At 42.2% G+C, this 12,392-nt stretch overlaps 1 protein-coding gene and 1 long non-coding RNA gene across 4 annotated transcripts in view; both read right to left on the bottom strand.

Annotated features, from left to right (window-relative positions):
* Positions 1-5,510, bottom strand: part of plxna2 (plexin A2) — a 201,097-nt gene extending 195,587 nt beyond the window's left edge. Inside the window, exon 1 of the mRNA XM_086026386.1 lies at positions 5,005-5,510. The gene's annotated coding sequence lies outside the window, so the exon portion shown is untranslated. The remainder of the gene's footprint in view (positions 1-5,004) is intronic.
* Positions 5,511-11,113: 5,603 nt separating this feature from the next.
* The window catches only part of LOC147153244 (uncharacterized), a 138,388-nt gene continuing 137,109 nt past the window's right edge, over positions 11,114-12,392 (bottom strand). For all 3 annotated transcript variants that reach the window (XR_015086256.1, XR_015086258.1, XR_015086257.1), the window contains one exon: positions 11,114-11,419. This is a non-coding gene — a long non-coding RNA (uncharacterized LOC147153244). The remainder of the gene's footprint in view (positions 11,420-12,392) is intronic.

Below are 12,392 nucleotides of genomic sequence, written 5' to 3'. Positions count from 1 at the left end.
GTTACCATGGCAACAATAGTGGGCGGGTGCATCCTCATCAATAGACGGCAGTGTTGATCCAAACAGCATTGTGTTGCTTTCCATATGAACAAACAACACACGCCTGTAGAAGACACATGTGTCGCCCAGTCAAACAAATCGAAATTCAAATGAACACAATTGCGCGCAGCCATGCACAAATCAAATAGACACTCATGCACAAACACACGCACGCATGTACAGTCATCTGTTCCTGACAGCTGCCCCTTGGCATCTAATACTACAGCCCCCCTTCGCCGCCCCCCCCCCCCCCCGCTCTTTTTGTTGCTCACTTCTTGTCAAGTTGCCACAAACAAAACAAGCGCTCCCTCCCGTGGCACCAACTAATTGATTATTGATGGCGCCGGGGCACTGGTGACTTACATCCGAGCCCACGTGAGAAGTGGGAAGAGACTCGGACAGATGAGGCTGATATGAAAGTGGGATGACATAATTATTATGTTGCTGTTGTTTTTTGATACAAATATGGAAGTGCACTCACAAATCCTTCCTTCTGTAGTGTTGCTTCAATTTGTGATGGAATTTAGACCAGCCCATGATTAAGGTGATCAGAATAAGAACGGGGCAGGACGAAAGACCCCAAACAGGCAATCCATGAGGAAAAACACTGCCTTTAACATCTTAATAAAAGCTTCCCTATGCCGCCGCCACCACTCACACAGGGGACCAAAAGCGTGAACAAAACAGTTAACTTGGAACAGTATTTGAACTGTGAAGGTGTTAGGCCTTCCCAACGGAGGCGCTGAAAACAAGCCCCTGATAATGTCCTTTATCATTTTCACTTTCACTTCCTTTTACACATGACATTTTCCCGTCTGCTAGACTGTGCAAGTGGACCAAATTTTTTGTTTTTCCAACTTCAGGACAACAAGGGTGATTCTAGTGGGGTTGTTATGAGAGATGGCAGAATTTGTACTGGTTTAGATTTGAAAAGAGAGATTATTGTCTGGCAGGAGAGACCATTTGTGATAGTGGTTTAGGATGATCTTCATCAAACACTTCATCCTCAAGAGAGTGTTTTGTAATTGCTTTGTCATTTGATAATGACAACAAACAATGATAACAACATCTGCTCCTTGAAAGTAATGACTTCATCCAAACTTTGCAAGACTATTGATTTCGAATATTTGACACAAAATGTCCATGTTACCTGACGGCGATAAAACATTCTTACCTTTTTGAACCAGTTGTCTGCAAACATTCAGATGTTATTCACACTCTAAAGTGAATAATTTTGAATGGATAATATATGTCCAAGACATTTGATATGAGTTATACGGAAGCTTCTTTTCTTTCCAGCTAGGGATGTTTGATGCAGGATGCGTTATTTATTTACCCTTATAATGGTGCGGGAAAGATGATAAAAACAATCAAATCATTGTTAGGAAGCTCTGGTAATGGATGAAGCTCATCAAGTTCTTCCTCCCTTTGATACCAGAAGCTTCCCAGACAAAACGTCCTGGCTTCAACTATATTCCACACGATCAAGTCCACCAACAATGCATACCTCACATTTTACACCGCACTCTGGCCTAACGAGACAGGGGTTTCGGACAAACGAGCAAACGGCGAGGCTACGAGAGAGCGGGAATGGAGCATTCCGTTGTGACAGCTGGACAGTGGATCGGGGTGAAACCCACAACGTGGGGTGGTTATGTAGTTGCATGAAAAAAAAACCCCGCTGACTATTTGTATGCTGGCTGAAGCAGAAAGTAAAGCCAGAAACAAAATCTGAGGCCCGAGTGAGTCAGTCAGTGGTAACACAAAAGCGCCATTATCTTACATGTGCGTGTGCTGGGAAAGACAGTTGGGGTAGAGTGGGGTTGCAATTGGATGGGGGCGAGAGGGGGGGGGGGTCAAAATATAGAGCCACGCATGCGTTTGCAGAATTCATTCATTAAGATATAGGTCAAGGATTCTGCCTCCATGCGCAGCCACTTGTCAAAATCTCTCAAGCTACACAGCAGTGAGTCTAGCTGCCTTGAGGGGGCGGGGGAGCGGGAGGGGGGGTCATTGCATAGTCGGGGGTTGACACGGCACCCAGAGGAGCAGCGACGACTCACTTGGCAGCCGAGTGATATGTTATGATCTTAATTAACTAACGATAATGAACTTGGTGTACGGGACTCATTGGTTGACCTTTAGCAGGGGTCGCTCTCCGTCCAACGTGATAGAATTCTGATGAGGACCACAGTTAGGCGTGCTAACAAATGTCCTTATAAGGGATGACGACAAGTTCACTTTTCACCATCACTTTTAAATGGAAAGAAATACCAGGGAAACGCCAACAATTATCCATTGAAGTTAAGATTCGTCACATTTAGTTGTATACTTAGTGTCGTAACATTCCGTTGTTACCACGCGAACTTCAACTGCCTCCCCCATTTGCTTACAACAATCAGGACCATAGTCACATATATTACAGTAAGATTTAAAACAAACCAGAATCCATCAAATATCACTCTCTTCCTTGGTTACTATGTGTTTTGTGTCCTACTGCAAGCTGTTTAGGCGGCACACACGTTGGCCCTAACTTAGTTTCGCCCTCTCCTGGTTGCTGCAAAGTAGTAAAAACCCTTACGTCACAATTGTTTCAAAACGAAGGGACGGCAACCTCCCTGAAAGGAAAACTTGGCCGATCGAAATTCCGCATGACCGGCTGGAATCTCCGAATGGATCCATCCTGGACCTTGTTGCCAGCAAAAACGCAGGGCACACATATAGATAAACAATCATACACACTCACAATCACAGGGATGGACAATTTAGGGTCTTCAGTTCACCTATAACACGCATGTATTTGGAATGCGAGAGAAAGAACGTGAAAACTGAGCCGAGATTCGGATCCAGAAATTCTCGAGTCGGGCATGCATGCAACCAATATGACACGGAATAAAGTAGAACCCCACAAAGTCAACAATCATTCCCCTTTAATTGAGTTAACCCCCACAGTTAGTTTAGAAAGCATTCTTTCAAAAAGAAAAAGAAAAAAACACCTCTTTTATTTTAACCATTAGATTACAGTATATTGGAGGGGAAAAAAAAGCACGAGAATGAGTCGACACAAACGGGGCAAACCAACCAACCAACCACAAACAAGCGCTCCGCTAAGGCACCCTTATACAGTTTGTCTTGAAAAAGTACAAATAAGGTATTATTCTGAAACAAATCGCATCCATCACTCAAAAACGAGCTTCTGTGAGAATGCAACCAAGATTTAACAGCCAAGGCTTTGTATCTAAAAAAGTTAGCATGCAGATATAAGCCGAAAAAGTGATACCTCCTGAAGTATCACCTACAGCATTGCCAGCAGATCTGTGTAAAGTAATAACAGGTTGTGTGATTTTCCGAATAAGAGTGATGGTAATTAGTTTGAGCTAAATGAGCTTGTGATAATCAGACCAATGCTGCGAGCTGGTTTGTTCTCTTAAATGCAGCAATTTGCACCCTGGCGGCTGTTGTGTCCGATATACGCACACACTACTGCTGCCGCACCAGGAGAAAGGTATTAAAATAATGATGATGATGTGCCGGCTTTATAACAGAGCGTAAAAAAAGAGGAGTGTACTTTCAACAAAGACGGACTAAGGTTTGATTGCAAGGGCAGAAGGATTAATGTGCTCGCCATCCGCCCAAGCAGATGTACATTATTTTCATGCAAATGCGATGCAATTTTCAAGGGAAGACAAGGTTTATTTTCTTTGGAGGCGTTGCAGCGGGAAGATAGTCCGCTGAATAGGACAGATGAGGCTAGAGGTCAGTGTGGATGGGTCTGGTCAAAAGTCAGCAGCTAAGGAAAATGATACAAACTAAATTGGGCTTTATCACTGTTGCTGGGTGCATACCAGGGCAAGGTATCATATTGGTAACAAGAGCATCGGTCACTCTTGGGTAGTAGAACCATTATTTGGTCCCAACCAACCAGCCAGGTAATGATAATGATTTAACTTTTTTTTTTTTAATTAAATTAAACGGTAAAAAAATGTATTATTGGGAAATATTATTAATAAAAGAAGTACATATCATGATTTTGTTAAATACAAGTTTCTAAAAGTTTTGAAACATTTGAGAACACCACTTTTAAAAAATCACCCATTTTCATTCAAATTGGTAGTGCAGTATTAAATAAAGGCTAATATATTATACAGTATTTGAATGAGCACTTACAGCCGTTTTCAACAAGTGCAGGCGGCTCACCATTTGACAAGTTCAAGCGTATGACACTTTTGTAATCAAAATAATGAATGTATTCTCTTCAGCCAATATGAGCTCTCCGACCATCGCATAAGGGCCAACTTGCACGTCAGTACTGTTTGGCGAGCAGAATAGTAAGTCTTATTTTCTTAGTTTAGTGTCTCTGTTAACAAGCTAGGTAATAACTACTTTATAAACCTGTTATAACGCTACAATTGTTGTCAGGGGCTAACAAAACGAGTATCCCCTCTTGTCAAGTGTTAACAGTCTCATAATAGCCCAATTGTCCACACTTTATCAGGGTATTATTTTTGCAAGGATATTTCAAAGTGTTTACAAAATGAAAGGTAGGGGTCACTTATTGTGTCCAAACTGCACGCATAATCGAGTTGGTTATATGTTGCATGTAAAAATGTGCCCATTTCGAATGAAAGACTGAAGTCATCTTGCAGTTGTCATTTGGGGAACACCAAGCCAATCGTAATCGGCGACACTGTGGAGCGTGCATGCTGGCTGCAGCCAACTTCAAACACGATTTGAGAAATACATTAAAAGCTGCAGCAGGCTTGAGGTGTTTGCAGGTAAATTACAACGCAAAGCGCGCACAGCAAAGTGGAGGTGCACGTGCATGTCCCTAACGTTACATCGGACCTGCCCCTATACAAGCTAGTGGCCGTGCACGGTGCACGTCAGGCGGGATAAACTAATTTGTAACCATCTTTTTTTTTTTTTTTTTCAAACAACACATGGAGCGGAAAGCAGAAAGCTCACCTCCTCATCCCGAGTGTTCCGATATTCCCTTCCGCGTCCCCAAATACGCCTCCTCCTTCAGCCCAGAACGTGGGAGCTGATGCCGGCGAAAGGACTCGCATCCACCGACAAAAACGTCTCCCAACCGCGAGCAAAGTGTCGCCTTGCCCGATGCTCGCCTCCTCTTACTCCTGTGCGCTGCTTGACGCCCACCTGTTTTAACCGTCATTCAAAGCACAGCCGGCACGGTCGCAACCACACAGACCCAAAAAAAAAAAAAAATGCGCAAACTTAAAAAGATCATTCACAAGGTCGCGCGGACAGCAACGACCAAATTCCTTCAGTAGCGCGCGTTGGGAAAAGTCCTCGGAAGTAAAGTGACGTGACGTGAGGCTGTGAGACGGGGATGGTGTGTGGGCATCGTCGGAGCAGCGGCGCGCCACACTGAGCCGGACTGACTCGGACGCGCGGCTCCATCATCATCATCATCATCGTCGTCGTCACCATCATCATCATCACCGTGAGGTGGTGCGCGCGCACACTCACTCACTCACTCACTGGCGGCGTGCACAGAACCAACTCACCGCCCCCTCTTTACAACCCGCAGGCCCCACACACGTACCAACCAAGACTGCCGTATCAAACCTAAACCAAAAATGAGTAGGTATCAAGGTATCACATCTGCGTCATCTGAGATTGAGGGTTGGAATCGTCCTTCCTGTGTGAAGTTTGCATGTTCACTCCATGCTTGTGGATTTTGTCCATACTCCGTTTTCCGCCCAAATTCCCAAAATTGAGTTTAATTGATCAAAGATTTCCTTCTAAATTGCCTATTGGTGTGAATATGTAATTAGTAACAAAAATTAACAGTGAAGCCAATCCCTATGTTTTTTTTTTAAATGTAGATTTAACACTTTGGGGGTTGAAATGAATAGAAGAATCTAAAACAAGAGATCAACAATCCCACGTTTAAGCCCATCTGACATCTCTCGTGATGAAAGTCGTACGCCCCTCTCTTTCTGGGCGTACGACTTTCATCACTCGTATTGGCAGACTTACTGGCATGCGAGCCCCATAAAGATTTTAACTCACGGAGGCAGTACTTAATCGTCAAGCCGCCGAATTGCGCTGTGTGGATCTGTGATTGTGGCGCATGCAGCGGACGCATGGCCCAAAACACACAGCTATCTTCTAAATTGTGTATCAGATTTAGATTTAAATAGAAAGATGATTTTCTCAAACCTACACAACCTAGACAACCATTTAGTCAGACAATTATGTATTATGAAAAAAGACTAAGTCAAAGCAGCTTTCAAAATTGAACCAGCATCAAGAATATCCCAGCCATTTCAGGAATTTCAAGCACCCTTGGAGAACCTTTGTAGTATTTAAACACTCACGATTCCACACTTTGAAAGCAAATGGGTGACACTCCACCGCAGCCCAGTTTCTGTAGGAACATTGCCATCTATAGGCACAGATGTGAACAACATCTGCATTCACACAACTGTCTTGAGTCATTCTTATTCAGTTGAGTTCTTTGCCTTTTATGTCCTCTCCTTAACTCGATAACATTTCATTTTATCCCTGAATAACGTGAGAACAGAATCATACATATTTTATTTAAATGCTATCAGCCACAAGATCCATCCAGCAATTGTCATTATTATATGTTGAATATGCTGCATAAGACATAATGACAATACAAATAATCTGTCAAACTGTCACCATCATAAAATCTCTACCATCCGCTAAACTGGGTTAGCAAAGGAAAATCCAAAATGTTCAGACAAGGTGCAGGTACAAAGAGGAATCATTTAACTGACAGACAGTTAATACCAGCCACCCCCCAATAAAGTATGCATATTTCAATCATCTCAAAATGAAATGAGGCAGAGGTTATGGTCAAAATTCAGAGGGGAAATCCCAAGATCAAAATTCACCAGGAATGCGATGAAGACTAAAGGACTATGGCTGGAATGTGTACAACAACTATGAACAGGCAACGGGAGCAATGAAGGAAAGAAACATGCACCAGGAAAAGGGAGAAGACAACAGCAAACAGGTGTCACACATTAGGGAGAAATGGGTAACCAAGGAGATGGTGAGAGGAAGCACGGACAAGAGGGGAATGAACACATCACCCAAAAAAAAAAAAAAAACTAGGATAGAAATGCTGAAAGTCTACCGGCATGTATCAAGTGTCACAGGTATTGAGGTTCTCTTCTGGGGAGAATTTAAAAGACCTACGGAAGGAAATAATTGAAGAAATTTGTACATTGAAAATCTGGTTTCTGAAAATCGGATGTGACGGAAACAAATGATCATTAAACTTACATAAAACAAAAATAATGTTTAGAAGTCCACGTTCAAATACGGATACATAGGGTGCAGATGAAAAGGGTTCAAGAAAATCAATTCATAATGGATGAAAAAAAAATCAGATGGGTTCTGGATCAAAACTGATTTGCATCCTGTGCTATTTCATAGTCCTGTAATATTAACCCATTAAGGACGGGAGCGCATAACCTCGTTTCTACCACTAGACCCGGGAGCGCTGTTGCGTCTTTCTACCTTTAAAGCCGGGAGAGCGGATATGTCTGTGTCTTTTTTTAATCCAATTAAATAGAACCCAAATAGAACATGATATGATATGGTTTGTCGACAATGACGATATTGACGTCTTTGTAACAAAATTGAGGATGGTAATTACCACTCGATTTTTTTATATTAAAATAGTGCTTCTCTTGCACTGACACGTTATTTTTACATATTCGATTGAAACACAATAATACATTATTATTTACTAGCAAATAATAATAACATCTGCCTGTGTGAAAGCCACATGTCTAAGCTCTCTAATTCTTTTGGAAATATGTTTCTGCCTGCTGCAGAGATATTAATTATTTTGTAAGTGTTGAATTTCTGGGAAAACGTCAGGTTTTCAAGGGTAATTCCAAAGGCGACCTTAGGTTTTGGGGAGCTGTTGAGAAAGGCGCTTTAGGAAATTTGGGGCGGTACTGTATCTTATAAGTGAAGTCACTTCACTACAACCGTACAAAATAAAGGTCAGTGTGGATCATCATACTCACACACTCGTCGTGCAGTCCAAACTGGCAGTCAACAATTGGCAGACAACATTATAACAGAAGGAGAGATAAATGAACAGAATATAGAGTAAAGGTCAGAGTTCTTCGTACTCCTTTAAACAACAGTTAAGTTTTCCATTGTCTGTTACAGTTTGTTTGAATTTCATGTTCGAAATCAAAGTTGTTTTATTTTTCATTGTGATGTTGGTGTCTCTGGTGGGGTACTGGACACGCTTAGCGACAATTGGGCCAACATGAGCATTTTTCCTCCCTTGCGATCAAAGTCAGCAAAAGTCCAATGGGCTCTATTCGCACAGACCTCCACGTTTGGTCTAAAGTGGCATGTTAACTTCCGGTTCATGTAAAGTGACAACACGCGAAGCGTGATAAAACTCCAAACTGAGTTGGGCATTTTACGGAAGTTTACCGGTCCGTCATTCGTCATCCGTCAGAAACCTGGGTACCCGTCTGTCATCCGTCAATCCGTCTTTGGAAAGCAACCTGAAGCTTGTGTATTTGCCTGGACACAAAACAAGCCACTCCTTCTGTTGAGAGTTAAGTTAGCTGTTAGCCTAGCTTCTTTAGTTCTTCTTCTACTACTACTCTTTACTCTTTGTATTTAATAGCAGTCTGTATGCCCCGTGGCACTATAAATGTTTCTCTCAGGTCAGTCTTAGTACTACATCTCGTTAGAGAAGGAGCTATATTGTGTGGTTATGTGTGTGGTGTGTTGTGTCGGTCATGTTGAGTACAACGTACATTATAAGAGCAATAAAGTACACAAAATGCTGTTTTTCCTTCCTTACTGTGTGTGGTCTCACATTTTAAAAAACAGTTAATACGTTAAAAAGCGTTTTTTGCAACTTTAGAGGTATTTATTCTAAAAAAAAGGTTTGAATTCCAAACTGTACGATTTGCACTGCAGTCAGAATATTTCCAAATGATAGTTTTTTTGTTCGTGGGATATCAATCAATCAGGTCAATAGAATTTCATTTATCTGTCCACCAATGTGCTGCAAGGGCATTGTAAAATGCCTTCTCCCTTATCTTGACTCAAAAAGTAGGCTATTCACATTCTCTGACACGTCAATAATAGATGAGCCAAGAGAAGGAGCCGGCGTGGAGTACCATCACAAGTATCGCCGAGCTGCCGGGAGGCGGAATACGGGCAACAACAACCGGCGAACACGCACTAAAAGCATGGCGCCCATTTACAAAGACGAGGTCGATAGCTGGAGGGCGTCCATATTGGAATTCCGCCACGCTGCACCCTCAAATGGATCTCCGTCAACGCCAGGCAGTAATCAAATAGCGACTTTGTAGATCGCCGGGCCGGTTTGGTTTAAGACACGGTTTGCTTGATGGGAACATAACTCGATTCCTATTGAAGGGATGGGCCACACAGGATGTTTGAAAGCGAGTTGTCTCTGGCTTTGTGTAGAGAGAAATGAAAGAGTTGTGAGTTGAAGCAACACACTGAGCTCGGTAAGCTATTAGTGATAAGATGTCTAAGCGCCGACGCAGGCCACTTGCTGAGAGACTAAAGAGTCAATGAAGTGAAAGTCTGAAGTAGCAAAATATGCAAAGATAAATGTGAAGTGTCAATGCAGCTACAGCATGAATCCATATTTTTGACATCTCATTAGACTAGTCTGGCTTTTGTTGCGTGCAGCACTGATAAGTCATGGCAGACTTAGCTACCTCGTATTTTTATTTACATTTGTCGGAAAAGAAGTAAAGCAAGATATCCTTTGCACCCAGAGTGAGTCCAGTGCACTTACATAACAGAGTAAATCAAATCACTGGCTATGTGAGTCTGGGCATCTAAGATACAGATCATGTAAACGTGTTAGCCCGACTGAAATCGTACCAAATGAAATTTCTCATAATGTGGTTAGAAGTGAATGTTATTCTAGGACATACACAGCTAAAAGGGCCGGGCTGTACTAATACTATCAGCTCGCTCCCCTCAAGGTTTGACAAGGAAGTAGACAACAAGAAGCTATTAGAAAACAACACTGCATTACCACTTCAGATAGTGCACAAGTAGGCTGGGCACGACTTGTTTTTAAGAATCAGGTTCCATTTTGAGCAAAGTAGTTTCTGTGCCATAGTTAGGTGATTGCATGGTGGGTATTGGTAATGAAAGTCATGCTGGCGAATTTATGTTATATACTCGAGACTGATAGTGGGTGATATCCTGTTTGCTGTAACAATTAACATTATGTAGGCGTATTTAAGGGTGGTGGTGGGGGGGTGCTTGTGTTTGAATAGCCATTTCTTAAAGTGTTATAACCGCTACTTTTAATGCTAAGGGTGCGTTCGGAAATCTGTCCCGAGCTCAGACGATTCGGAAACTCAGAGCGTTGTTCAGATGTGCCGTTTGGTTTTTCAGAGTGCACCAAAAACGTAGTGCCGGTGCGCGCTATAGACGCTCCAACTGGAGACAGTACGGATGGAAACAGTTTAAGCACGAGGTGATGATTGGTTTAGAACATAGGCTGCGTTCGTAAATTCTTGGAAGGGGAGCTGCTCTGCCTCTCACACACTCTCAGAGTAGTGCACGGGTGTTAAAATGAATCCAAACGTGCCTTAAGTGTTAGCGCATCAATTGGGTTTTCCATTATACGTTCGCCTCAAACGAGCAGGGCATCTTCAGGCTAAGTTGTTTGATTATTTCAAATACACAATGTGTAATTCTCTTTGGTTTGATAGTAAAAGTCAACTGGGAGCTTGAAGCTTCTTTTTTTGCTGAATTGCTGCTTGTGCAGTGAGTGGAGTTGAGCCACCATACAGCGCTGGTACCTGAAGTTTGCACTTGCAAGTCATAGCAAAATATCATCCAAATAATGGACACTTTGCGATAATTGGGTCACATGTATATCAAGGCACCACTGTACTGTACAATGGGACAAGTCCAATTAAATCAAAGTATAAGTCGAGCTGTACTAACTCTTGGGATTGTGCGGTGTGTACTATCTGATGTTCATCGCTGGGTTCTGCGTGAGAGGAGGTGTAGCAACGCAGTGAGGCACGTGTGATTGAGGCTAATTTGTGTCAGAGTTTATTTCCTGGAAGTGGGCTCATGCAGCAGTGGTCAGGTGGAATAGAGTCGAGGGTCCAGGCTCCCCGCAGCCATATCCGACGATCGGCGCGGGCTGATCAAAGTGCTCATATGCGACCATTTCATAAGAAGTTTGAAGATTTCAAAGCGTCTACTCGTGATGCCGCTAATTCCCACACCCGGCGGCCATATTTGAGGCCGTCACGAGGGCGCGTCGCAACCTGTCGACTCCAATGAAGCACCATTCCGTCTCCTTGCTGACCCATGTAAGTCGTCAATTGGACTGCAAGGGAAGGCAAATACAAGGAAGCAATTAGATGAGAAACCATAGCTGTCAATCTTTAATATGACACCAACTACCTTCCTGGGACACTGTTTCATGAAACGGTCTTAAAATATCTTGGCTCAGATCGCTTTTAAAACCAACAGGGTTGTTACTTTTGAGTAAATCATTAATTTGTTAAAGTTTATTTACAATATCCACTTGGCAGAGTTCCAGCAAGACACATGAAGGTTTTGCCTCTTCTAATGAAAATCTCTGTTGGATTAGCCTTTTCAATCGAGAATGTTCTTGCTTTTGACCCCAATATTCCTAAAACATTCACAGTAGGCATGTACAATACCTGCAAATCTGAACTTTGATCTTAACTACCTGTAGAGTTATTGACACAGAATAAAAATACTAAAAAGTATGTTTTTTTAATTAGAACTGACCAACCTTTCACCACAAATATCTCCAGTCAGATATGACTTATCATGCTTTATCAATGTGGCATTTCCAACTGACAGAGAGCTAAAAGAAAATATTGATATGAATAATCACTCTAAAAATAGTTTGGTCAAAAATAATCCAGACTGGGTCAAAAAGGATCAACCCAATGTTTTGGGTTCCTTATTTTACTCCAAAAATTGGGACAAATGATTATTAACACATAAACAACACGTTATTTTGGGTTATTTAGTACAAAATAATCCCTTTTTTGGGGGGCGGGGGGGGGGGGGGGCAACAACATAACCCTAATAAATTACATTTCTTATCTTTAAATAAAACAATACTAAAGTGTCTGAGCACTGGCAAGCGGGATGAACCCTCCAAACAATCTCTTTCAATCAATACCAATATCAAGATTTTAGGTCATTGGCCAATAAAAATTAATAGGGCTCTTGCTTTTATACGGAACAATAAACCTCAAGAAAATAACTGAACATTGCAGAAGAGCATATACCCTAGAATCTAACTGAGAGTATTTCATCAG

Source organism: Filicampus tigris, chromosome 1 (assembly GCF_054856515.1).
Source record: "Filicampus tigris isolate MCC_2025a chromosome 1, RoL_Ftig_1.0, whole genome shotgun sequence".
NCBI classification, from domain to species: domain Eukaryota; kingdom Metazoa; phylum Chordata; class Actinopteri; order Syngnathiformes; family Syngnathidae; genus Filicampus; species Filicampus tigris.
Note: the sequence above shows the minus strand (reverse complement) of the source record. Positions and strands in the feature narration are given on the sequence as shown.